At 42.1% G+C, this 27,566-nt stretch overlaps 1 protein-coding gene across 2 annotated transcripts in view; it reads left to right on the top strand.

Moving 5' to 3' along the window:
• The window catches only part of tln2a (talin 2a), a 158,479-nt gene that overhangs the window by 28,719 nt on the left and 102,194 nt on the right, over nt 1-27,566 (top strand). For both annotated transcript variants that reach the window (XM_056279240.1, XM_056279239.1), the window contains one exon: nt 16,185-16,232. The gene's annotated coding sequence lies outside the window, so the exon portion shown is untranslated. The remainder of the gene's footprint in view (nt 1-16,184; nt 16,233-27,566) is intronic.

Raw genomic sequence — 27,566 nt, 5'->3', positions numbered from 1 at the left:
TGAACATTGACCATACACAGTCCAGCCATATACTATGTTTTGACCTAGTCTTGTTTTTTCCAAGGAAGGGTCACAGACAGAGTGGTGTCAGGGGTTAGGGAAACACTCATTCTGTGTAGTGCTCATGTGCAACATTCAACTATGTTTGTCTGTCTATCTGTCTGTGCGTGTACGTGCAGGAATGCCTGGACTTGTCAAGCGTGATTGTGTGTATTTGTCATCCAAATTGAATTGAGGAGACTTGCAGCAGCCGAAGAGCAATCTCCTGAGCTGTTCTATCTTAGCACGGCTTGTTCTCTTGGTATTTAATGAGGACCATGTCCTTGATTTGTCTCCCGATGAAAGGCATTGATGGACACTGTATTGGCTCTTCTCAGCCGCTTCGAGCACTCAAAACAAAAAAAAAAATTCTGTCGAGGTGTTGTGAGCTGTATCATAAATCACTTTTCACTTTATGATGAGAAGTAATAAAAGCGCACTTAATTTTCCTTTTGATTTGACTCATCAAATCATCACTCATCACTGACTAATGGGCATCCTGCTTCCCAGGTACTTCTTTTCTTTTCTGTTTTACTTTAATAGGCGAATATTCTTTTTATACTTTGAATCGTGTGTTTTTTTTAAATTCATATCTATCTATATATATATCTATATATATCTATATCTATATATATCTATATCTATCTATATATATATATATATACCACTCACCCTCTATCCAGAAAGCATTAATAGCAAACTTGAAAATTATAATGAGTCCATCTGCAATGAAGCTACACCTCCATACCAAGATGCATTGCAAAAGAGCGGCTACAATTTTAAGCTCAAATACAACCCACCATGAAATACTGACTGTCAGCAAATCAACAAACGTAGCAGAAAACGAAACATCACCTGGAACAACCCACCCTACAGTGACACTGTGGCCACAAACATCAGTAAGCAGTTTTTTGAACTTTTGGATAAGTTCTTTACACTGGACCATCAACTGAGGGAAGATATTCAATAGGAACACCATCAAAATTAGTTACAGCTGCATGCTTAACATCCAACAAATAATATCGTCCCACAACACAAAAATCATGAACAAATCAATGACACCTTTATCAGAACCGGTATCCCCCAACTGCAACTGCCATGTGGACAACTCATGCCCCCTTGAGGGAAAATGCCAGACGAAGGGAGTTATCTACCAAGCTATGGTGACGAGAAATGACAACGGCAAAACAGAGACATACGTTGGTCTAACAGAGGGAACATTCAAAAAGAGGTTTAATGCACACGTGCAGCTTTAGAAACAGCCGTTTAAAGAATGTAACATCTTTAAGCTGTTATATTTGGTCATTGGCGGACAGAAACATTAATTATTCAACCACCTGGAAAATCCTCTCAAAGAGCAAAGCATATTCAACCAGTAGTAAAATGTGCAATCTATGTCTAACTGAAAAAATATTTTGTCATTTGCAAATCACGAATGTCCACACTGGATAACAGGAATGAACTGGCCAGCAGCTGCAGACATAGACACAAGCACCTATTTTGTAATTCTAAATAAATCATGCCAATAGACAAATACCCCCCCCCCCCATTGGACTGATGGCGATCACGGGTTTTTGAATGTCGCACCTCTCCCTTCCCCATTGGACGTTGTGCACGTGATGTGCATGACGAGGCAGTAAATGCTATGTTCTTTCCCATGTAGCTTTATTGACAGCTGATGATTGCTTATGGCATGAAACAGGCTTGTACTGTCTCATAATGAATTTACATGACTCACTGGACAATTTTGCTCATTTGTTGAGCACTTTCCCTACCATTGAGTGCTTCTTTAAACAAAGTTTCATATATATATATATATATATATATATATATATATATATATATTCTGTCTGTGACATAAGCACAGACAAAGGAAGGGCAGGCAGTTTTTGTTTGTAAATATCCTGTTTATCTAATGGAAGAAAGCCCCATCTGTTCATTTGCACAATAATTAAAAGTACTGCAAAGATGTCAGTGTTAAGTCAAGTCTCATTGCTATCTGTAGTTCCCCACACAATTGGTTTGCTAAGCTTGATATAAAGAGTGCAGCAGTTCTAGGCAGGTGGCTCCCAGTAAGGGGAGGGTGAGTAATGAGTCCTTAACCAAACACAGCTTTCTCCCTTTGCATTTACTGAGCCCGCATCCCATTGACCCATTTAGTTAATTGCATATATGGGTTTGTCACTTATAAGTGGCAAAAGATACCAGACAATTAGTGGGTTTCAGTCAGTCAGTCAGTCCATGTTGCAGGACTGAACACAGATTTTTATCATGATTTAGCACCCTCAATCCCCGTGCTGAAGACGACTATAAAATGGGGTTATCTCAGGTTTTTAATCAACACCCCCCCCCTCCCCCCATTAGTTCTTACTCCTCAAATTTCACCTGATTCAGGATTCTGTGAGAGGTTGCTGTTTCAGGCTATTTTTCTATTCCTTCTTCACATTTTTTGACAATGGATGTGACCTCTGTCTTCATTTCAGGGGTTTCAAGGCTGCAATATTAGGTTTCATCAACACACCATTTCAAAGCTTATGATGGAGAGCTTTGCTGATTCCCGGGAAATTAAAGATTGGGTTATCTTTGTCTGCGGTGTGGACATACATACATACACATACATGTATATAATATAAAATATAATTCTAGCAGAATGACTTGCACTGAGCCTGTTGCGATGTCAGTGCATCATACTGTTTTAAGAATGACAAGCCATACTAAGTGGTACTGGGTTGAATTTGATGTTCAGCCTAAATGTGCTTTGGAGACCAGAATGATGCTCAGATATTTATGAAATTCCTAGATTTAGTCTTTGATCACAGATTACTTGTAACTGTCGTGCTACAACATAGTAACTTAACTCTTGTTTAATGTGTAATGTTTTGCATTTGGCCGTAAAGTTTTATTTAGTTTATGATTGGCCATAACAGTCTGAAGTTTAGAGAAGCAGTTTTTTTGCCCAGAGGTTGAGTGATGCTCTCAACTCCCTCCCTAACATGAAGTTGTTCTTTTACACTTGATGCCCCATTTGCTTTGGAGTTGATTAGTGGCAACAGTTGAAACTTTACAGGTGAGAGCTCTGATGTGTCCATTACGCCTTTCAGCCCCCTTTCAGAACTTTAATCCTGGTATGAGGATTACCTTTGAATTGAAAGGGTCACTGGGTCAAAATCCTACAATTGATGTCCCGGGTACAGCACAGAGCACAACAATGTTCATAGGCCTTGTGAAATCCCAGGATGTGCACGTTTTATTGTTTCGTGTTTGACTTCATTACGTTGAATGTGTGATCAGTAGTGCTGCAACTAACGTCAATGTTCATAGTCAACCAGTCGTCGATTATTGAAACGATTAATCGACTAGTCGGATAATAAATCACACAAAACAATAGCTCATGTCATTGACCATCATGTTTAGTATTGAGTCGGTGAGGGCCGTCACTTGCTGCGGTGTACACGTCTGCTCCTTTTGCATAAAGCCATCCATGGTACTTTTACTCTTCTTCGGAGTTGGACGGCATAAATTTGAAAGACATTTGTCAAGCAAAAGGGTTTAAAATTACTAGTTTAAACTCTTAGAATCCTGCACGCAGGTATCGACAGAGTAGTATTGGCTTTTTGTTAATGTTTAAAGCCAAGACAACTCTGACTATACATAGCTAGCTAGCTAACAAGCTAAATATCTTACCGAGGCGCGTCCGTATCGTCCAGCTGTCCAACATGCCTCCTCTTCAAATGTTCGTGCATTGCTGAGGCACTCTCATGAAACGCAAGGTCCACCTTACAAATCTTGCAGGTAATCCTTCTCTTTGCCAAGTTGAGGGTGAAATGCTCCCGGACTTCAGATGTTTTTGGACGCGATGGTGCTACATCGGCCGCCGCCATTTTGCTGTTTTGTTTACCTGTCCTGTCACTTCCGCTTCCGTTCCCGGTCGCTTTTCCGCATGTACAACTCAAGAGTTGGGAAGGAAGTGAGATGCCTCACTCCTTAGCTACTTCCATCACCAGCTCCGGTGAAACGATGTTTGGTTCAGTTCCACAGCATGAAATACATACGCGATGACGTAACCGATGAATTGTCGACAGTTAAATTTGTTGGCAACTAATTTTGTCATCGATTTTTGACGACTATGTCGGTTAATCGTTGCACCCGTAGTGATCAATGGAAAATGTGTTATTTGATGAAGGTAAAGATGATTGCTTCACAATCTTAAAGCCAAATATTCCTTCCTATACTGCCATGCTTTAGTTGCAGCTTTGAGCCTATGTATGTACAATGACAAAAAAGTAAGGGCATCTGGGTAGCATAGCGGTCTATTCCATTGCCCACCAACACAGGGATCGGCGGTTCGAATCTTGAGTGTTACCAACGGCTTGGTCGGGTGTCCCTACAGACACAATTGGCCGTGTGTGCGGGCGGGAAGCCGTATGTGGGTATGTGTCTTGGTCGCTGCATTAGCGCCTCCTCTGGTTGGTCGGGGCGCCTGTTCCCACGCGCTACGGCCCCCTGGTGAAACTCCTCACTGCCAGGTGAAAAGAAGTGGCTAGCGACTCCACATGTGTGGAGGAGGCATGTGTTAGTCTGCAGCCCTCTCCGGATCAGCGGAGGGGGTGGAGCAGCGACCGGGACGGCTCGGAAGAGTGGGGTAATTGACCAGATACAATTGGGGAGCAAAAGGGGGGGGGGTCAACAACAAAAAAAGTAACAGCATGTTTCACAAACTCATGCAAATATTGTAGTCCACTCACAACAAGAAGTTGATGTTTCAGGAGAGGTCACGGGACAGGAAGCAGTATGCTGCAACCAAGAATCCATGCATTTTGTGGATATTTCTGAAAGGGGCTTTCTAGTGTTTCAGAGTTTTCCATAAGCTCGGGCTGTCAGCCGGATGGCCGGAGATTAAAACATTTCCAGCCGACTACTTTTATCCCTCCCCCCCCCCCCAATAGTGAGTTGCTTCTCTCCTTACTGGTGTAAGGTGCCTTGCATCCAATCGAGCGGAGCCTACGTCATGAAAGCGAAAGCTAAACTGTCACTCACTGCTTGTTAGTGTGTGTGTGCTTGTCACTCACACGGGCAGTAGGCAGGAGAGGTAATGAAGCCACAAATTTGCGGAGTTTGCCAACTTAAGTCCAAATGGTTTTCTTCTTCTTTCCGGCACACAGAATAGACCCATGGCTTTTTGTTGTGAGCTGCTTTTCATGCTTGTATCACACTGATTTATCTACGTGAAGTGTTTGTTTTAGAACTCATTTGTTTTGCCCGTCTCCTCTATTGCGTTTAACATCAGTCATGTCACTGAAGCCTTCCAAATCAGTAAAGCCCATGTATTTTTATTTCGCCTGTCACGCTCTCAGATATCTCCGCTTGCTTGCGAGATCATATTGACTGGAAAGTCCTCCTTTTTTCTGAACGAAATGAGGTATAGCATTTCAAGGTTTTGATATACATTCGATTGGCAAAACAGATGTTCTAACTATGAATGCTTGTGATTAAATAGCGCAAACTTACTGGGAAAATCGCCTCGAATCATCGAAATGCACTTGGAATTACCCATGCACTGCGTAGTCTATAATTTAGCCTAATCTATGAAAATTTCAAGGAAAGAAAACGCCCCTCATTATATTGCCAATTACAGTATGTAAGGAGGGATGTGATGGCTTCCACAGTTTCAACAGCCATGTTCATGTTACCCGTTTAGAAGTCACACCCCTACCGCTTATAGTCTGATCACGTGTGGCGTAGATTCTTCTTTGCCGGGGTTATTGTGTGGGAGTGACAATTACACTGTCAATCAAAATCAGATGTTGATGTAGGCCCACAGAGGTCTGCTGCTTCATCCCCCTCACTGCATGTATTGTCAACTCCATTCTTCTATCATATTACAGAGAAGCCTATATGTCATACAAAAGGAAAAGAGCACCACCAAGCCCAGCTCAGAGGACTTTGTCTTGCTTCTTTAGGAAACCTGTTGTTCAATTCATCCAAAATGATAAACAATATTTGCTTACTTTAAAATTTAACTTAATAATGTCATCCATATTACAATACTCTATTTAAGTACATGTCCATTCAGCTTGATTGATAGGGGCAGTACAGTGGCCCAGTGGTTAGCACTGCTGTCTCACAGCTAGAAGGTCCTGGGTTCGAACCCCAGGCCATCCCAGGTCCTTTCTGTGTGGAGTTTGCGTGTTCTCCCAGTGACTGCATGGGTTTCCTCCGGGTGCTCCTGTTTCCTCCCACCATCAAAAAGACATGCGTGTTATGCTACGTTCAGACCAAAGGCGGCGAGAATTTTTTGGGCGGCGCGAATGCATGCAGAGTCAATGGGAGGAGGCGAATGGGCGGAATAATTCGCGGCGAAATTACGGGCAGCGCGAATTGGGCGAATCGAGCGACGAATGCGCCTTCGCGGGAGTTCAAAAATGTCCAACTCGGGCGAAGATTTCGCCAGGCGATAGCCAATCACCTTCAAGTAGGGTTAGAACTCGCCTTCATGTTGGGAAAGAATACACGCCCCCTACCCAGAATTCCAGTGAAATTCGCCAAGCTGGGCACGTCTCCGGTTTATGCTATGAACCCAAACCGAATGCTGACGCCGGTTTTGGCGGCGCAAGTTGATATAAAGCAGAGCCACCGCAACTGATCTCTGTCGCTCATCCATGATGATTACAAGTAAACACAAACTGCTCGTGTGTGGTATTTGTTGTGTGCGGTCTAGCAAACTTGCTAGCAGCGTTGGTGTAACTAGACTGCTTGTTGTGACGTAACCACAGCGAATTCGCGTTCTGTTCGAACACACCTGGCGGAGCTGGCGGCCAAACTCTGGCGAACAAAGCGGCGCCAACTCTCTCGCCGCCTTTGGTCTGAACGTAGCATTAGGGTTAATACTCCTGTCTGTGCCCCTGAGCAAGGCAATGGAAAGAAGAACTGGAGTTGGTCTGTGGGCGCTGCAGCTGCCCACTGCCCCTATACAATTGGATGGGTTAAATGCAGAGAACAAATTCATTATAAGAATACAATGACAAAATAAAGTGGCTTTCTTATTTCTTATTCTTTTTGATAGATAAATACATAAAACGGTTACTTTATTCGTTATAAAACAAATTTTAACTAATGTGAAAATGAGCCTTTACTATTTTCCTTACTAGTCCTATTAAAAGTAATGGAGACCTTTCACGTAGAGAAAGCTACTCAAAGAGCGGTGTAATAAATGTTTAAAAGTTTCTTACCGTCTTTCTTTAAATAATAATAATAATAAAAAGAATACAGTCTTTAAAAATGTGTGATAGACAACTTTAGCTTACGTTATAAAGCAGTAGTCCCCTCGTCCCCAGCTGGCTACCATTTTCACCCAGCTGGACATCGTATGCTCTAGTGGAAACCCTGGTGTTTAGGAATTTTGATTTCATTTGGCACCCTGAATAGGGCCTTTTACCAGAAATCATAGGATTTGAAGGAGAATTCCAGAAATTTGGTGTGACAGAGGTTCATTGTAACCTCAGTTGCCATTTTGACTTGATGTATTTTTGTGCTGATGTTTCTTTTGATATCCTCTCATAACCTTGCTGTGTTAATTGTGAACAGGGGGTGGCAATGTGAGACGCCACAGTGGGTAACTTAATCAAACCTTCATTTTTGGGACGAGGGCTAGGTGTTTCCCAGGCACCGTATTGTCTGAGTGGTTCCCATTCTGTCCACCTTGGCTGTGCGAGAATAATGGAACAAGTTGATGGATAGAACGATAGCGTGTCATGTGGTACTAACATTGCCAGCAGCAGTATGCCCCTGTGCCCCACCTCTGCAAACTCCTGGGGACGAGATGTGTTTCCCACCAAAGTATAACCGCTTGGGAAAAGGTTCAAAGCACACCAAAGAATGGCAATTGCTGTGTGGACATTGGAATTTAAATTGCATGGTGCAGGCATGCGTTTCAGTGTTTTTATATATATATATATATATATATAAATATAACTTTTTTCTGGTTTTGGTGTATCCCTGATTTTTTTTTTTAATTGTCATAGAATCACTTCAAGCTTATATTTGACCTAATATTAAGCAACTACTGCATGCTGAGATACTTAACTTCTCTGTGTAATGTTTCCTAAACTGGGATGGCTGAATTTTTTTTTTTTTTTTTGCTCAAAGCAATTCCACCCCAGGGCACAAAATATAGAATTACAAGAATGCAGAATGCTATTCTTTTATGTTGCTACAGATAAGGTTTCTTCTCCCCAGTTGTGTTTTGTCTCATTTGGGTGCTCAAATTTAGTTTTCCTTGAGGTAGAGCCTCGGCATCACCTCATTATCACACTATTTTCTGTTTTGTGCAGGGGTTCCACTGAGTTAGGTTCTGGGGGGGGTTGATCTGTGATTATTAGGTGTTTTTTTTTCTTCCTCTTCTGTTTCTGGATGTGTATAGACATAATTGTTGAACTTTTTATCTGGCACCAAAGTGGTTGCTTATCATTCTCGTGTCAAAAGAGTCAACATGAACAAAGTTTAGAAGACCTATCAAACTAATACCAGCTAGATTGCCTTGCTACTGTTTTTTGATTGCCAGTATATTAGTTAGCCTGGCTTTTAATGATGGCAAAATGATATGTGCTTCCTCTGTGATTTGATCGCACATTTGATTAATAAGTCAATAAGATTTTGTTGCATTGCTAAATTTTGAACCATGGCAATGAGTGGTTTTACCCGTGCAAATTTTGTTTGATCATCTGATCTTTTTTTTTGTGTGTGTGTGTGTGTGTGTGTGGGGGGGGGGTTACCCCTTTTTCTCCCCAATTGTATCCGGCCAGTTATCCCACTCTTCCGAGTCATCCTGGTCACTGCTCCACCCACCTCTGCCGATCCGGGGAGGGCTGCAGACTACCACATGCCTCCTCCGATACATGTGGAGTCACCAGCAGCTTCTTTTCACCTGACAGCGACGAGTTTCGCCAGGGGGACGTAGCCCGTGGGAGGATCATGCTATTCTCCCCAGTTCCCCCTCCCCCCCAAACAGGCGCCCGACCGACCGACCGGAGCAGGCGCTAGTGCAGCAATCAGGACGCATACCCACATCTGGCTTCCCATCCGCAGACACGGCCAAATGTGTCTGTAGGCACGACTGACCAAGCCGGAGGTAACACGGGGATTCGAACCGGCGATCCCCGTGTTGGTAGGCAACAGAATAGACTGCTACACTACCCGGACGCCCCATCTGATCAATTTTTGATCACTTTGGTCACTACTGTATTAGGGGTTTCTGATTGCTGAATGTATAGCAAATCGCCAAGCATTGGGAACAGTGGTAGACACTATACCATTAAGAACCATGTGTATGAAGGTTTTCATTTCAACAAACTATTGCCACAACACCAGCTGATTTCACTGATTACTTTTTGCCCCCTTTGATTTAAGTTTTTAATCAGTTAATCACTGAAATCAGTGCGTGTATGTAATACATTTTAGTGTTTGTATGTAGTATCTGTATATAATTAGACCACACCCCTCTCCGTGTATGATTTCACTTGGCTCCCCATGTCAACAACTTGGAACACCATGTCCTTAAGCCCATCCGTTACCTCCCTAAATGAGATGTAACATAGAAGGAAACGGGGGGAGGGTAAATGTAACTGAAGTTATCATGGTTATGAGTGGACCTGCATAGAGACTCTCCAGTCCCCTTGACATCCCCAGTGGAATTCCAGACATGAGTTGATTCCTTTACTCACCAGCAGGAACGGCAAGCCCTTCCTTTTCCCCCACCAGTGTCAGTGAGTCAATGGCACTCAAGGGACTGTGATTCCGGCTCCGGTTGTTGTTGCTAGCCGGCGGTGCTAAAGATGAGCCATGCATTTGGAGCCCGATAACTAAACAAGTGATCAGATGCAGGAGAGTTAACGGTAATGAGCAGCGCTGTCCGGTGTTTGCTTTTATCGGAACGCCGGATGTTTTGATTTCCCATGACCCTCTAACATAACTGTATTCTAAGGTGTTGTGTTAAAAAGATGAAGACGCAGTAGGCCCTGTTTATTTCCTCAGATTATATCAGATTCCCAAAGGATGTATATGCAATTTTCATTCCTGATGCAGTATTGTCTATACCAAAAGCTTGGTGTACATTAGGTGTACATTTAGGACCCTGAGACTAGGGCTGAAACAATTAGCCTAATAATTGTTTCGTCAATTGACTGAAAATTAATTGATTACAATATCGTTAGTCGGTTAATCATTTGAGTAAAAGTAAAATACAACAAAAGTTTTGTATTTTACCTCAAGTAAAATACAAAACATTCATTGGTTGCAGGTCTATAAATGCTACAATATACTTGCCTAACTCTTAAGACATCATTTTGGACTCTGAAAACTTAAGATGGGCATTCATCAGTATTTTTGACTGGCAGCCTGTCCAGGGTGTCTCCCCGCCTGCTGCTTAATGAGTGCTGGGATAGGCTCCAGCATCCCCGCGACCCTGACAGCAGGATAAGCGGTTTGGATAATGGATGAATGGATGGATGATTAATTGATTATGGAAATAATTATTAGTTGCAGCCTGAGTTGAGGCTGCGAGGCATGTTTGTGTGTATAGTTGGGACCAAATAATCTTCTCATCACATGCAGAATCTTGCTATAGTGCGGGGACATGTATAGTATGTGTGAGCTTGAGGCTCGGTGCTTTTCCTTGTTGAGATGTTCCTCCTTGAGAGTGTCGCTCACTTGTCCCCAATCAGTCACCAGCCTGTCAGTGATATTATGGCTGCAGCCCATGTCATTAACTCAGCCCACAGACATAGTACCCAAGACCCTGGATATCTGTAATAGCTCATACTGCTGTCTACTACAGAGTATTGAATTTAGCCCAATATTGATTTCTCTTGTCCACAATATTGGAAAGAAAAATACCAGGTAAATGACACTGTTTGCAGAGCACATCAATTGTGACTAGGGTTGGGTATCAAGAAACAGTTCTGACTTGGAACTGGTTCCAAAATTCCAGGAGCTGGGTATTCGTTAAGAAATGTGAGCATCGATGCTAGTTATTAAATTCTGGAAGTGTAGTTTTGATTCCATTTACACAAGTGAAATGCATTGACTATTAAAAGTCTGCTATCAGGACCTGCTGACCAAACTTCATCATCACAGGTTGTTGTGTGTCAGCACAGCATTGTGGCTGCAACAGGGTTATCAAATCAGTCTCATGAATTTATTAACCATTAATTTTGGTGTTTAATATTTCATAATTAATCTGCTAAAATTGATGGAATAATCAAATTAGTCTAATAAAATTATTAACCATTAATTTTGGTGTTCAATAGTTATAATTGAATCATTCAAGTTGATGGAATAATCAATCTTGCACCGACTGGAATACTTTGATTGGCAGTGGAAAGCTTCAATACGTATTCTCACAAAACAGGCAGGACGATTTCAATTAAACAATTTATTAGAACAATCAAAGAAAATCAACTAATAGTAATCAGCACTAATTAACTTATGAGCAGCAATGTAATGATCAAGCCACAAAGGGTGATGTGAGGTTGAGTGAGTGTGTGTGTGTGTGTGTGTGTGTGTGTGTGTGTGGCGGTGGGGGGGGGGGCTTTGCACAGCCATGCAGGCTAGATGGCCTAGACAGTGTGGTAATATTAAGACAAAAAGATAATTAGTGAAAGAGAGATCGATCTACCAAGGGAGCAAAAACAAAAAAACCAAAAAAAACAAAAAACAAAATGGAACTAGCAGATGAACAAAACAAAAGTAGATGGTCCGTCTAGCAAACTTTATATGGGTCAATGTGCGCAACTGAATAGCAGATGAATTGACTCAATATACTTTTCTCAATATACAAGGGGAAACTCAAACAAAAGAAAAATGAAAGGAAAGAGATTACAACTAAAGATCAGTCTGTGTAATAACACTTCCTAAGTGAATCACAGTGTGTATCTAGATCACGGGTGATTTCAACTAACAACACTTTTCTCGCATGAGATAATTAGACCAATTGCTAAAACTAACTCTGCCACTAAAACGCAAAGGCTAAATCTTGCGACTACACTGTTAAGACTAACTATGCCCAGATACCCGCCTTATTTGTGATCGCTGTTCTGCGGCGATCAGAGGTGCATGCTTTGTCATTCAGCATCGAAGCGTGGGTCCACGGAAAACAGTTTCTTGTTCTGGTTGTCCGGTGTCAAGACTTGGCTCTGTGGAAAACAGAATCTCTTCTCTTATGGCAGCTCATGAGCTGAAAATCCTCAACGCTCCATCCATCGCCTGATGATCTTGGAGGAGTCTAAGTTGCGAGTGCGTCAACATCTAAGAGATCAAATGGAATCTGGTCGCCTTCTCTTTCTGTGGAAACTGTTTGTCTTGCAGGAAAACTTAACCGGTTATGACAGCTGATTAGCAGATGAATAAGACTAGGTCATCTTCCAATAAAACCGCAGCCAGCGGTAATGTGAAGACACGTGGTCCTTTGTTAGTCATTGTATTGTGCAGAGGAGGCTATCCCTGAACGTGTGGTATGCACGGGTCCACACGAGAGAGAGGGAGTTTAAAAACCGCTGTGCTTTTATGGGCGGGATTGCATCACCAGATACATTATTACTGTAACCACAATAATACTACAGTGTGGGGCGAGACGGTGGGTTGAGAGCACCTGTGAGGTTGAGCAGGGATATATGGGTACTGTAGTCCAGGGGCAGCACTGGTTCCTACAGCATGGCGACTGTTTATGAAATGTAAGGGTTCTCCTGGACAGTGTTTTTTTTTTTTTTTAGTTTGGCTATATGTGTTCTTGTAGTTACTGTAGTTTTTGGATGTGTTTTTGTCATTGTGTTGCGCTGCTGTTGGCTGGGGGAAACGATATTTCGTTTCTTGACAAAGTGTTCCTGATTCCTGGAATACTGAGTTCAACATTTCCTGGAGACATCTTAACACATCTTAAGATTTGCTTTTCTTCCTCCTAATCTCATCATTATGAAATTAATACTTTATGGTGGTGTTTCACAACATTTTTTGGGTGAATGCCCCCTATTTCACACCCAGACCCTCTTTGAGGCCCCCGAGAGAAAACGGTTAAAAATCCCCATGTATGGTGCTGATATCGTCAGTGTGAGTCATACTTGTTGACCTTTGGATCTCAGAAGTTGGGATATTTCTCAAGTTAAGCAAGGTTTCTGGGGTCACCCCCCAGTAAAATTCTTCCCCAGGAATCTGGCAGCTTTTTAAGTATGGAAAAAACAACCTAATAAGACAACTTTAAGCATTTTTAAAGTGTGATTGGTGGAGGGTTTGCACGTATGGTGTAAGTTTAGATGTGGGCTACATGGGAATTATTTGAATACATGATTACGTTAACTATCTGCAATTGGACATTGGGAACTTACTCTGCATTCAAGTCATGGCAGGTTGTACTTTTCTCCAAGTCAGGAATATGTCACAACCCAGCCATCTGAGTAGTTTGCGTTCACGTGCTTATTGGATGGAGAATTGGAGAAAAGATGGAGGCGAGTGTCTGGTGTATGTTTCAGAGCCACAGGAAGTTAAATGCCGTAGCATGATAGTTATCAAGGAATATCCACCCATCTTTTTTAAATGTCTACTTCTGTCTCATTTTCAACTTTTTATGATGTATGGATTATGTTTTTTTTTAATGCTTTTTATGTTGTATTTACAGCCCAACCTATCACAGAATGCATTTTGGTCCATTTGGATTTTTTTTCTCCAAAAAGAGGAAATGGCGTCGCCAATTGCAGATAACAATTAGATACATGACATGCTGGCACCAGCGGTTAAGCATCTTGGTTTCTGTGAATAAATTGTAGAACAAAATAAATGAAATAATATTTTGTAAATACTATACTACTAAATTATAGTACTAAATTGTCCCTAGGTGTGAATGTGTGTCAGCCCTGTGATGGCCTGGCGGCCTGTCCAGGGTGTCTCCCCGCCTGCCGCCCAATGGCTGCTGGGATAGGCTCCAGCATCCCCGCGACCCTGAGAGCAGGATAAGCGGTTTGGATAATGGGTGGATGGATGGGTGGATGTTGCATGGAATTTCTTCCTGTTCATGTATGGCTCTCTGCGTTCAGCCATATTGGAAAGAGCGGTTACGTCACAAGTCAGTTAATTCGTTCTGCATCTAGAATTCCGTTTTCTCCGACGTAGTCATCCGACATAATAAGGTGTTTACGTGGCACTTCCTGTTCTGAAACTCATTCTGACTGTAAATCTGACTCAGCTCCAATGCAGAGTTAGTCCGGGAAGCTGTGGGGCCGAAGCAGGTTTAGCCCGTGAAATGGCTGTTCACCCAGCATCTGTCTGTACAGCTTGGCAGATTTGCAATGAGCCAGCAAGGTTCTGTGTCAGGGCTGCCTTATGGAATGAATTTTGTTAGTCTATTTAAATACAAATAAATTATGATGCCGATCAAAATTTGAATATATTATATCTTAAAACTGTGGGCTGGGCAGCTTTGTATGTAGGTATGTTCACAGAGAGTGGTCTTTTTGTCTTAGCAGCCACTGTTTCCCTGCAACTCTTCTTTCATTCTGTGACAAATACTTAATATGAGAAAACGGCAATGATGAAAGCAATTTTATTAATTAACATGAATTCTCATTAAAAGTAGAATCTATAATGCTGCCAAACAGCAGCCCCAAGGCAAATGAGCCCCACATGGTTGCTGTGTGTATGTAGCATCTTCTATTTTGTTTGGGCATGTGTGTGTTTTGTGTCAAGTGGGATGAGCAGAGAGGTCAAGAGTGTTACAAGACCAGAGATAGGGCAGATCCTTACACACACACACACACACACACACACACACACACACACACACACACACACACACACACACACACCAAAAAAAAAAGTAAGAAAAGTGCAGCAACCAAGTGGAGCTAATTTGCTGTGCTGTCATACTGCCGCTGTTTGACACCATCACAGTTTCAAACTTTTAACAAGTTAAATAAATGTATGATTTACACAATACCTAAAATGAAAGAAAAGACGCAGGCCACACTTTTAAAAATACAGTGGCTCTGAGCCAGAAAATGAGTCCTTTGTACCCTGTGTAAAAAGCTAGTGAGGAGAGAGAGAGAGTGTGTGTGTGTGTGTGTGTGCGCGCGCGCGCGCGTGTGTTTCAGAATAACACTTGTACAGGATACTGATGAGTACGGGCCCACTTCAAGTGCTGGTGTCACTTGGAATGAATGGTTGTTATGAACACCCCCACATTAGAACCCTCCAGTCTCCCTTTTTTTTTTTTTTTGCTGCTGCCCCCGCCCATCCCCCCATCGTCCTCTGAATGCCTACTGGGAGGCATTAATGCTGCTGTTTGAGAAACTCAAATTTAGGGTTACCTTGCTGCTGGTCAGGCTTAAGTTTTAGTACATTTCTTCAGGCTCACGAGACATGTTTTCTCATTACTTTTGAAATTATCGACTAAATGGTTAATCAGTTGATTTAAAAAAAACGTTAATTGATAATGGATGGATGGATGGATGGATTGCATTTATATAGCACTTGAAAATAACTGCAGCCATACAGATCTCTGTTTAGGTTGCAGTCTTAAATAAAACCTAATAGATGGAATAATTTATTTAAAATCTTTTCTGCTGTACACTTGCTGACCAAAATTTTCATCATCACTGAAGAGGCAGACGTTTCCTTCATTTGTTGCGTGGAGAGTTTTGTGTCGTAGTTTCAGTGCTATTATCGGCAGGCCTAGAAAATATTCAAAAGAAATCACAGCTGTATGATTAACTGAAACAGGCACATTTTAGTCAACACTGTTTGAACATGCTTCCCATGTACAAGACTTCACCTAATTTGCATCCATCCTCTTAATCAGCTGTAGCAGTCTTCCTACTCCTCAGTCAGTAAGCTAATTATTTCGTATATTGCAATTACTTCGTGTTTTACCGCAAGTGTATCATCATTCTCAACCACTCCCTATTAAATGGCATGGCCTACCACAGAGAGCAAGTATGGAAAATGGTGACGAGCATTGTACTTTTGAATAGGATCTCGAATGAAAAGTAAAACAGTTTTTGGATTACGCTTGCTTCTCACACTTGGTCTATGATGTAAAATCTTAATTGTCTTTGTTTAGGAATCCGTGAAATGTTAACAAAATTCTTCTATTTGTCTCATTTCAGCTGTGAAGATCAGCAGACATCTTAGGTTGCTTTTCCCTCTGCAATAAGGTAAGATAGTGAGCTCAATGGAGATCCATAACCTTATACTCACCACTGTTTATCAAGTTGGAGGTTGGCCAAAGAGGGTTGTAGTCTTTTGAAACATGCCTAACATTCATGATGCACATCGCCATGGTTTTGCAATTTTTCAAGCAATTACAAGTCAGTTTATTTTGTGATTATTATTTATCTTATGGCTCATTTTATACAACAGGATGGTTTGCCCTTTTTTGCCATTCCTCATTCTTGCTGGTACCAGTGTTGCCCTCTATAAGTTGCACCCTCCCTTTGTCATCGCTGTCAGTTTTAAATCAGGACTGCCTGGAGAGGATAATGAATAACTGGATGGGTGCTAACTTGCACCGCTGCCAGTAGAAGTGGAAACTTGAATGGTGTTTCACACAGTCACGGGTATGGGGCTCACTGTGTGTGACAGGCTTAGGTTGTTCAGAGTTATCAGTTGGCCTTGCATCAGTTGCCTAGGAGACATGCTAAAGTGGAGCAGGAAAGAGTTAAATGCTGGAGAGCAGAGGGAAGCAGAAAGGCAAGATCCTTTGTAGTAGTTGTAGTCTTGCAGGCTCTTCTCCTTTTTCTGCAGCCCTTAATAGCTGCAGCCATTTCAGCGTCAGGCAGGTGCGGGATGGTCACACCACCTCGCTTTCTAGTCGTTTCTCTCTCTCTCTCTCGCTCCTCTTCTCTTGGTTCCCCGTTTGCTTAATTCATCAAAATTTTACTCAAATAACAAGTAAGCACTCATTTGCAGCCTGTCTCCGCCTATTCACATTTTGGAAGACCGAAAAAAAAAAGATTATAGATGTAGAGGACGGCGATGGTGGCGTGTGTTAGACTGATGATGGCAGTGTTGTTGTAGAAGATCTCACCCCAGCTTCTTTACAAGTTTACCCAGAGAGTTAAGTTTGCTAATGCTGACATTTCACCCATCTACTCAGCTCATACTGAATTGGTCTAGCATGCTGAGCCACACATTGGTCATCTATGTCACATGGGTCTCGGCATCTTTGATGCCTCCGTATTAAGTAGGCAATTCAGAGGGGGTTGATTGTAACGTGTGTTTTCCTCCGGAAGGAAGAAATAGCATACATTTTTCTCCCTCACAGTTGCCATGTGATGCATTTCATTTTTTTTGTTGAATTTATCATGTGGGCAACCAGTTCTACTACCCCATGCTCCTACCAACATGTTTTCAGTTCAAAATATGTTTAAAAAAATAGTTCAGTCCCCTTTTTAATGTTGAGTGACCAGTTTTGCCAATCAATTTCCATATTTTGAGCTGTTATTGTTCATTCTTTTGTTAGCACTCATTATTTCTTCACTGCTCAGCTGTCACACTGACATTTGTGCTGAGTGGGGCTGGCTATAAACCTGCAGGACCCCCTCATCTCTCTGATGTGTGAGACACTGGACCTGTCAAGTCTTGCAAGCTGTTGTAGTTGAAACAACCACTTTTTCCCTCATGTTGCCGCCTGGCATGACTTAACGGTGTGTGAGAGAGAGAGAGGGGGGGGGAGAGAGGGGGGGGGGAGAGAGAGAGAGAGAGAGAGAGAGAGAGAGAGAGCATGTTTAACTCTTTTGTAAGTGTACAGTGGTGATCAAAAAGCAGTTGTCATGATACACTTGGGAAATGGCTTGTTTAAACTCAGAAAAAATATATCAATGCAAGTAAAAAAAATCTCCTTGCAGGTGTAATAATAAAAATTAATGTGTGTGGATGCATATACCCATCCATCCATTATCCAAACCGCTTATCCTGCTCTCAGGGTCGCGGACATGCTGGAGCCTATCCCAGCAGTCACTTGGCGGCAGGCGGGGAAACACCCCGGACAGGCTGCCAGGCCATCACAGGACATGCATATATCTCTATGATTATATTTAGATGTTTTTCAAGCTGACTTGTGCTGCTTTTCGCATGACAATTAACGGGCAGTACAAGTCATCCAGCCAGACCAATGTAAACATGCTGTATATTCCACAAATATGGCATACTTTAAGTGTCAGGCTTTGTTTTTTATTTTTAGCAATTTTTTTTTTTTACAAACAACATTTAATGTTAATTTGATATACCTTAATGAGGGCCACATCCCATGGTGGGCTTGGTTGAACACACTTTAAATATGTAATTAAATGTGATTAGCTTTGTTCATTGCCAACATACAGAAGGACTAATGGCAAAATGATATGTGTGTGGAGGTTTTTACATTAAAAAAATTTGCTGGTCCACACTGTCTACCGGAAGTATTTCTCTTTCTCTTTGGTTAGAGGGTTTTCTTCATTGTGGCTATTGGTTTGAAAGCACAACACAGAGCAGAATACAAACTCTGTTGAGAAGTGTTGCACCTAAAAGCTGATGGTACAAGTTTTATTGTCTCCCAACTGACAAATTTATGCTTTCAGTATTTGACGATGCATTAATGACTTTGTTTCAGAGCCAGATTCCCCTTTATCTTGGTAATGTTTTATCAGCCTAATCCCACTGTCCATTTATGTGGCAGATTTGACCTGTTTATGCTTCATGTGAATACTTTTCTTTAATTAGTTGAGCACAAATTAGGCTAATCTTAGAAGACCTTGCCTTGAGACAATATATTTGAAATTTTAGTAGGTTTACTCTCCCACTTGCAGATACTTTTTCCCTTGAAATGAACTAGTGCCATTTGACTATTACAAGTCCATTACCATTTAAAGTCATAGCACAAGTTGGGGAAAAAATGTAATCATTTGAAATGATGGAAATGAATGCTATATTTATTTTATGATGCTGCTACTGTCATTTTTCTACCATATTATTCATAGTGATATATAGGTATAGTGATCCTGGATGATTTTGAGATTTCCTAAAATAAATTAACGAACAATGAAACAACTTGAAAAGGTTGCAGATAAACTTGAGAGCCCCATTTATCACCTGTGTTCAGAGCTGAGTGATCAGATGTTTTAGAAAATTGTCATTACTGGCTGTGTGAGATGGTCCTTGGTCACAGTAATGTCTTCCCAAGGGTAAATATTCTTCAGAAGCCTGGGAAGATTGTAGTCAATGGGGAAGCAGCAAATTTGCCAAATTTTAGAATAAATGGAACTGTCCTTCAAATTATGCAAGGTGTAGATAGTACTGCACTTTGTTTTCATGATTCTAATTGGAAAAAGTGCTCTTTTGTTGAAGAGGGTAATTTGAACAGCTCAAAAGCATTTTTTTTTTAAATGGGGGCAGAAAATACACTGGTATTTTGGTGATTATCGTAAGCATATGTTCAGGTTAATATGCTCAAACAGGAGGAATGAAAATTATAATTGGAACTGGCACTTCAGTTTAATCTCAATTATGGGAATTAAACTATGTAAATACGGTTATTACCCTGAAATAGCTCAACCTCACTGATGGAAAATCTTGCAGTGATGTTCCAACTACATTAGGTGATGGTTATTTTTTTTCTTGGATGTTGTATTGTAAGGTACAGTACTTCCTTTGCAAACTGAATCCATTGACTGTGCAGATTTTACATGGATGCTCCAACTCAAAACAACATTAAACTAATTTAGTATGATGTTTCACAGCATATTACGTTTCTCTTTGAGGCTCCCCAAAGCAATTGCTGGAAGGAATTGGCACAAAGCAAACTGAATTTGGTAGAGGTGTATGTCACATTGATGTATACCTCTTATCTTTTCTCTGATTTGAAGAAACTACAGTGAATTGAATGGTTGATTTTCCAGTTACCTCCCCCTAAAGGAAAAGGGGGTATAGACTAAGAAACTCTGCATCCCTAAACTGAGAAAAACTGTTGGCTTGCCCTTTGAGCAGAATTCGTTAATTTGAAAGTAATCACTTCAGTCTTGAGGATTACACATTGGAGGAGGAAGTATTTTATCAGATTTTAATGAAGTCGGGTATTGAAGTCTACTGTTTTGGCCTGAATTCACTGCAGAGGAGATAAGCAAAGACAAAAGCCACTTTACCATACACATGTGCCGGCTTGGCTTGACTCGGCAAATGCAAGTAAATCCCAGCCATGCTGGGATCTGCATTTCTCTTACAACTGGGCTACCTGCTTAAAGGTGTGTCTTTAACTGATGACGCACTTGTCTTGAGTTGATGACGTTTAAAAGCAGTGCCCTCTTCAACGCTGTTTACTTTACACTATTGCACCAGCTACTTATCATTGTGGATTTTCAGGCTTTTACAATAGGCGCTGATCCCATGGGTGCTCTGGTGCTGAAGCAGCCACCGAAAAGGTTGAGCAACCACATGGAAGGCTGATCAAAAAATAGATGAATAAATAAATAAATGGATAGATGGATGGAAACAACATCTTTAAAAAAAACTGCATCTATTTATTAGTACACACGGTGTACTGTTAAGTTGTGAATGTGGCCAGTGTGCATGTAAACACTGTGTGATGAATACGAAGGTGTGGTATTCGTGTAGGTTTTTTTTTTCCTTTTGCTTAGGTAGGTCGTTGTACTATTATACACATGACTGCGACGTAGTGTTATTGTTGTGGCCAATATGTATGTAAATACTACTCCTTCAAGACTGGGCTGGTATGGTGTAGCCTGTTATAATTTGTAGCAGAGCGGTGTTGCGTTTCGTTGCAGTTTGTGTCTATGTCCGACAGATGACAGTAGACTAGTAAGCTTACATCATGGTAATTACTGAAGCAAGTGCAATAAGTGATTTTGTGACAATTATCACCTTGGTGGTGTTCACTTAACTTGGGCCACCCATGAGCAAAAGCATAAATCGGCGCCTATGGTTGTTACAAATTTGCTTGGAATCTACCGCTTATTGCTTGGAAAAATGAGGCGGGATGACAAAATGGATCTAGAAGAGTCACTGAGCGGATGAAGCCCATCTGACGTCTCCACAGCCCGCTTGGAGGTGGGTCTGGCGGGCTTTTACCTGACTCTGGTGATGGTCCATCTCAGGCGTGGCTCGGTACAACTTGGCACGTTTAAATTGGTAATGGAAAGGCAAATCAACGCGGTGTGGTTTGACTTGGTGTGGCTGAAAGCGCTAATGAAGAAACCCCCAAGTCAGTCAGCAGCTCTGGCTCCTGCTGGAGAAGAACAAGAAACCACCATGGGGACGACTGGTTGTGCCTGTGCCGCAATGCCAGCTGAGATGGAAAGTGTTTTCTTTTATGGTTGGGATCAGGCACAGTTCTTTCTTTCATCAGTGGAGTGAGAAATGGATGAGAGGAGGCAAGTGTGCAGAATTATGTACTCTGGTTTTCAAGCCCACTTACACCAATCAGCCTAAACATTAAAATCTCTGACAGGTAAGTGAATAACATTGATTATCTCATTACAGTGGCACCTGTCAAGGGGTGGGATATATTAGGCAGCAAGTGAAAAGGGCGTTCTTGAAGTTGATATGTTGGAAGCAGGAAAAATGAGCAAGCGTAAGGATCTGAGTGACTTTGACAAGAGCCAAATTGTGATGCTAGATGACTGGGTCAGAGCATTTCCGAAATGGCAGGTCTTGTGGGGTGTTCCCGATATGCAGTGGTCGGTACCTACCAAAAGTGGTCCAAGGAAGGACAACCAGTGAACCGGCGACAGGGTCATGGGCACCCAAATCTCATTGCGCATGGGGAGTGAAGGCTACCCTGTCTGGTCCGATCACACAGAAGAGCTACTGTAGATAAAATTGCTGAAAAAAGTTACTGCTGGCTATGATAGAAAAGTGTAATCGTGGCTTGCTGCGTTGCCGCAGACCAGTCAGTTTGCCTATGATGGCCCTTTCAGACATCGAAAGCTCCTACAATGGGCACGTGAGCTTCAGAACTGGACCTTGGAGCAATGGAAGAAGGCGGTCTGGTCTGATGAGTCACATTTTCTTTTACATCATGTGGATGGCCTGGTGCATGTGCATCCTTTACCTGGGGAAGAGATGGCACCAGGATGCACTATGGGAAGAAGGCAAGCTGGCAGAGGCAGTGTGATGCTCTGGGCAATGTTCTGCTGGGAAACCTTAGGTCATGGCATTCTTATGGATGTTACTTTGACCCATACCACCTACCTAAACATTGTTGCACACCAAGTACACCCCTTCATGGCAATGGTATTCCCTGGTGACAGTGGCCTCAAGTGGTTTGAATATTTTGGCTGATCAGTGTATAAAGAAGGCTACCCTGTCTGTTAAGAGGGAACGACCATCCCTGAACCAAGGGGGGCCGAAAGGTACAATTGTCACCATTTCACAATGCTGTGATTGCAAACATTCCCAAATCCTCTGTGAATAGTTAATGGTCACACCTATATTTGCATATGAAACTGGTCGTTGGTTTCAGTTGTTACGCAACTGTATTGTTTATAAGGGTGGGGATACCTGCAGCCAGTTTAGACTGAAGAGGTCACTTAGATGAGTGGTGAAACGTTTCTGTCAATAAATGTATCCAGATGAACTGATTCAACCTTCTTTGGTGTTTAAAGAGATGATTTGAAGACATTTTTTTCTGATCCCCAAACTTAACTGGTGCTGGAGCAAAAAGACCCATGAGACAAGAAGAACTGTAATGTGCAAGTGTTGCTAACTAGGCTACTACTATTTTTGTTAGTGTCGTGGCAGTTGTTTCACCAGACTGTCAGAGGATTCAGACTCAAAGTGCTTAGCACTATTTATCGCACTTTATTTAAGCATAGCCCACATCAAGCATAGTTTCCTAAGTGCATCACGTCTCTAGTTTTTTTCTGATAACGGAGAGGCCTAAGAGACAATGCATTTCCCTGAACTTTCCTTGACCATTTCTAAGTGAAATGGCACTGGACCCAAACCAAAGTTGAGAGTTACTAGAGTATCGATGGGTGGAAGAGATAATTGCAGTTTCCTCTTAAAAAAATTTTAAATTTACACTTTGCACCATAATAGCCACTGTATGCCAGGCTGACAATACAATTAAAATGTGCTCCTTGGGAGGTCCAGATCTTGGCTCTGTCAAATTTAAACACGGATTTATGTACAGTGCATCCGGAAAGTATTCACACCCCTTCACTTTCCCCACATTTTGTTATGTTACAGCCTTATTCCAAAATGGATTAAATTCCTTTTTTTTCCTCATCAATCTACATACAATACCCCATAATGACAAAGTGAAAAAGGTTTTGTAGAAAATTTTGCAAATTTATTAAAAATAAAAAACTGATATATTACATGTACATAAATATTCACACCCTTTACTCAGTACTTGGTTGAGGCACCCTTGACAGCAATTACAGCCTCAAGTCTTCTTGGGTATGAAGCTACAAGCTTGGCACATCTATATTTGGGATCTTTCTCCCATTCTTCTCTGCAGATCCTCTCGAGCTCTGTAAGGTTAGATGGGGAGCGTTGCTGCACAGCTATTTTCAGGACTTTCCAGAGATGTTCAATGTGGTTCAAGTCTGGGCTCTGGCTGGGCCACTCAAGGACATTCACAGACTTGTCCCAAAGCCACTCCTTCGTTGTCTTGGCTGTGTGCTTAGGGTCATTGTCGTGTTGAAAGGTAAACCTTCGCCCCAGTCTGAGGTCCTGAGCGCTCTGGAGCAGGTTTTCATCAAGGATCTCTCTGTACTTTGCTCCATTCATCTTTCCCTTGATCCTGACTAGTCTCCCAGTTCCTGCCGCTGAAAAACATCCCCACAGCATGATGCTGCCACCACCATGCTTCACTGTAGGGATTGTATTAGCAAGGTGATGAGTGGTGCCTGGTTTCCTCCAGATGTGACGTTTGGCATTCAGGCCAAAGAGTTCAATCTTGGTTTCATTAGACCAGAGAATCTTGTTTCTCATGGTCTGAGAGTCCTTTAGGTGCTTTCTGGCAAACTCCAAGCAGCTGTCATGTGCCTTTTACTGAGCAGAGGCTTCCGTCTGGCCACTCTACCATAAAGGCCTGATTGGTGGAGTGCTGCAGAGATGGTTGTCCTTCTGGAAGGTTCTCCCATCTCCACAGAGGAACGCTGGAGCTCTGTCAGAGTGACCATGGGGTTCTTGGTCACCTCCCTGACCAAGGCCCTTCTCCCCCGATTGCTCAGTTTGGCTGGGCAGCCAGCTCTAGGAAGAGTCCTGGTGGATCCAAACTTCTTCCATTTACGAATGATGGAGACCACTGTGCTCTTCGGGACCTTCAAAGCTGTAGATTTTTTTTGTACCCTTCCCCAGGTCTGTGCCTTGATACAATCCTGTCTCGGAGGTCCACAGACAATTCCTTTGACTTCATGGCTTGGTTTCTGCTCTGACATGCACTGTCAACAGTGGGACCTTTTATAGACAGGTGTCTGCCTTTCCAAATCATGTCCAATCAATTGAATTTACTAGAGGTGGACTCCAATCAAGATGTAGAAACATCTCAAGGATGATCAGTGGAAACAGGATGAACCTGAGCTCAATTTTGAGTGTCATAGCAAAGGGTGTGAATACTTATGTACATGCAATTTTTCAGTTTTTTATTTTTAATAAATTTGCAAAAATTTCTACAAAACCTTTTTCACTTTGTCATTATGGGGTATTGTGTGTAGATTGATGAGAAAAAAAAGGAATTTAATCCATTTTGGAATAAGGCTGTAACATAACAAAATGTGGGGAAAGTGAAGGGGTGTGAATACTTTCCGGATGCACTGTATGTACCCAGGGTAGAATTAAAACAAAATGTATACACGTGGTTTGAGTAAACCAGTTTGTTACTATTCTTGGGTGTACAGTGTACAAATGTTGCTATTTGTTGGATTAACTGATGTATCACAAAGCCATTTATTTATTTATTTTATAAATTTATTTCTGATTTTCCCCTTTTTTCTCCCAATTTAGTGGCCAATTGATCCCTATTTTAATTCAAACACCCACCCTCGTATTGCATGCGTTCGCCAACTGCATCTCTCCGGCCGGCAGTCTCGAAGGAAAGCGCCTCCCCACTTTCGTGACAAGGCGAATCCAAGCCGAACCACTGTTTTTCCGACACACACAGAGACGCATTCACATGACGAACACAAGCCGACTCCGCCCCCCTCCCGAAGACAGCGTTGCCAATGATTGCTGCTTCATCGAGTCCGGCCATAGTCGGATCTGACGAGACCGGGGCGCGAACCCCAGTCCCCAGTGGGCAACTGCATCGACACCAAGCCGACGCTTAGACCGCTACGCCACCGCGGACCCACAAAGCCATTTATAACATTTTTGCTTGCAATATTTTCAAGGGTGACACTAATTGCTCATTTAAGGCAGCGGTTACGTTTCGGTCAGAACAGATGTTGCAGAAATATTTTGTCAACAATGCAGCATAATTCTCCAGCCCTATGTTACCCCTGTTCATGAAACCCCAGTTTTCAGAACAGGAGAAATGTGAGAGAAGTGTGGTTATTATGGGTCAGTTACTCAACTGCTGTAGGTCATAGTTATTTTGGGATTCACAGGAAATGGTTATGCTGTTCCTCAGATGAGCTCTGCTCATGACTAAACAGGGCGGTGTGACGCTCGCGGGTAGCAGCTCTGCCTATATCTGACAGATTTGAAGTTCTTCAGGAGGGGCTCAGCAGTCTTGCACAGCATGGTTACAATTTTGTTTTTATTCACCCAAGAAAGTAGTCCAAGATCTTGAGGGAGAGAGAAGAAAACATAGATACAAGTCTTAGCCCTCCCTCTATAATAAAGTGATTCAGTTCACATTTAAGTTTCTCTAAAAACTCTTAATCCACTTAAAAGATGCAGGAGTTTCTTTTCCGAGCAGAATGGGGCGCAGGTGTGCCTCAGGGAAATTGGAACAGAGATACACAGTTTGCACAGACCCCTTTAAGTTGAAATCTGTGCAAACTGTGCAGCACCTGTGCACAGTTTGCACAGGTTTCAACTGGAAGGGTTGTTTTTTTAATCACTTGTTTACCTGGCACACCAGGAACTTCATCAAAAATTTAGATAATCTTTGTAGTCAGTAAAGATGGATTAAAGGAGGCAATATGACTAACTTTTGCCACCTGTTATTTATAGTAAGCTCACACCTATATTGTTATGAAGCTTACTGTTGTCCCTGTAACCGTGTCTGGTGACTGGCCACCCCTTGGCCTATTTATCGTACTGGTATCTTCTTTATGACAGTCCTTACCCTGGTCCATGCTTGGAAAGAGGGGTAAATGAGGCCATTGCCCAAGCAGATGGTTGGCTCAGTAGCTGTAGGTGGGTTTCCATTAACCTACTTAATGCACAATTTGAAATTGCCAATAAAAAAAGGAGTAACGGACACGTGAATTTCAAAAAATCTCATATGTCGCAAAAATGTTTACCCTTGCATGAGGTGGTTTTTCAGACGATTCGACAAAGCAATATTTCACAAATTGAAATGGGAACACATTTTTCGCATTTAAGTCAAGGCAGCCAGTTTATAAAGAGCAGTGGTTATGCGCTTCTCAGTTGGAACTGGCTGCATCGGGCATGATACGCAGTCGCCATGAGGGGTGCTATTGCATTTCATAACTCATCAAATGTTAAGCGGGTCATTCTGAAGTTTTGAATTCACAGGACCTCTGTAAAATCATTGTGGACAATGACCTCCCATAAATCCCCTGGCCACTGCCAGGGTAAGGGTAAGTAAACACTATCATGGCGATTGCGGTGCATGCCATCGATATCACCATATCAACACATATCAGGTCTTAGAGATCCGTTGCTATTTGGTGAGAGGAAAAAACCCCAGCTTTAATCGCATAACATCGCTCAATAAAAGCACAGGGGTTAGGGTAAGGGCACTTCTATTTTGCGCAAAACTGCAATGGAAACCCGCCTAGTGAGTCACTTGTTTTCCAAGCGGTGTAGCCATGCATTTGGAAGCACTGAGCAGGCCAAATGGCACCACTGCCAGGTGAAGCAAGCCAGATACACTTTCTCACCCCTGGAATTGAAACCACTTGTGATTGTGATATTTTCCATGTTGCCCAGTACTGTATGTATTTGTGTAAATAAATTGGTGGTTTCTTGGTGTCAAGAAGACATGTCACATCCAAAGACACTGGGCCTGTTGGTCATGGAGCCCAGCAAAATGAGAGTAGAACTATTTTGAAATTGGATTCTAAGTGAGAAACTACAGTGAGCAAGGAAATAGTCTGACAAAACCATATCTTGTGCAAAATTTACACCACTTTGTTTCTGGTGCAGAGGGCTAGCTCCGTGTCTCGTATCAAAGGTTGAACTTTATGATCATCCCATTATTCCTGCTGTGTTTTCAAGGAAGTCATATGTACATATGTACAGACGTAATACATAATTTGCTGAAGTCATGTAGTTGTGGAAGAGGATCATGTGGACGAGTGACTTCACCTAGCCGACTGTGGGTGTGTACCTAAAAAAGGGCCTGTCACTTATTG

This window comes from Lampris incognitus, chromosome 4, assembly GCF_029633865.1.
Source record: "Lampris incognitus isolate fLamInc1 chromosome 4, fLamInc1.hap2, whole genome shotgun sequence".
NCBI classification, from domain to species: Eukaryota; Metazoa; Chordata; class Actinopteri; order Lampriformes; family Lampridae; genus Lampris; species Lampris incognitus.
The sequence above is the reverse complement of the archived record's forward strand: the minus strand, read 5'-3'. Positions and strand labels throughout refer to the sequence as shown.